Below are 1,246 nucleotides of genomic sequence, written 5' to 3'. Positions count from 1 at the left end.
AGAGCTGGGCCACACACCTTCCAAAGCTGATGGTCCTGTCAAGTCCAGAGAGGTTGACCAGAAGCTGGGGCACAGTGCTGGCAGTGTAGCAGAGGTCCAGGAAGGAGAGGTGGCAGAGGAAGTAGTACATGGGTGTGTGTAGGCGAAGGTCCAGTCGAGACAGAATGATGATCACAGTATTGCCAAAGAGAGTCAGAGAGTAGAAAATAGAAATGAAAGCAAAAAGGATGGGTTCTAGGTGAGGCCAGTCTGAGAAGCCCACTAAAATGAAGCCCTCTTCTGAACTGGTGTTCAAATAGTCCATATTTTCCCACCTGCACAAACAGAAGACAATTGAATGCTTCCTATGAAAAACATGAACTATTTTTTAGATACTTCATAAATTAAACATTTTTATTAGATATTTTCTTTATTTACATTTCAAATGCTATCCTGAAAGTCCCCCCATACCCTCTTCCTGCCATGCTCCCCTACGCACCCACTCCCACTTCTTGGCCCTGGCATTCCCCTGTACTGGGACATAAAATGTTTGCAAGACCAAGGGGTCTCTCTTCCCAGTGATGGCTGACTAGGTCATCTTCTGCTACATATGCAGCTAGAGACACGAGCTCTGGGGGCACTGGTTAGTTCATAATGTTGTTCCCCCTATAGGGTTGCAGACCCCTTCAGCTCCTTGGGTACTTTCTCTAGTTCCTCCATTTGGGGCCCTGTGTTCCATCCAATAGCTGACTGTGAGTATCCACTTCTGTATTTTCCAGGCACTGGCATAGCCTCACAGGGGACAGTTATATCAGGGTCCTTTCAGCAAAATCTTGCTGGCATATGCAATAGTGTCTGGGTTTGGTGGCTGATTGTTTTTCACTTATGTTTGATCTTCTTTTATAAATATGTTTATTAGTTTTAGGGAATTTCATACAGACATGAAACATATTTTGAGTATGTTCGTTTCCACTCCTAGTCCAACTCCTCCTCGATGCATCATTTCCCCATCCTCTCCTAACTTTATGTCCTCTCTCTCTTTCACAGAAAGTAACCCACCAAGTCCAATTTGTGATACCAATATGTACATGGGTATGGGCTAACTACTGGAGCGTGGTTGACCTACAAGAAGCTATCCTGCTAATGAAAACTGAGTCTCCCTCCCTTAGCAGTCATAAGTTTTTAATTGCTCCTTCCTCATCTAAGGGTAGGGACTTGTGAAACCTTCATGCTGCCATGTTGCCTTTCTTGATCCTGGTCACACCCT

The sequence above is a fragment of the Mus caroli genome, chromosome 11, assembly GCF_900094665.2.
Source record: "Mus caroli chromosome 11, CAROLI_EIJ_v1.1, whole genome shotgun sequence".
Lineage (NCBI taxonomy): Eukaryota > Metazoa > Chordata > Mammalia > Rodentia > Muridae > Mus > Mus caroli.
The sequence above is the reverse complement of the archived record's forward strand: the minus strand, read 5'-3'. Positions refer to the sequence as shown.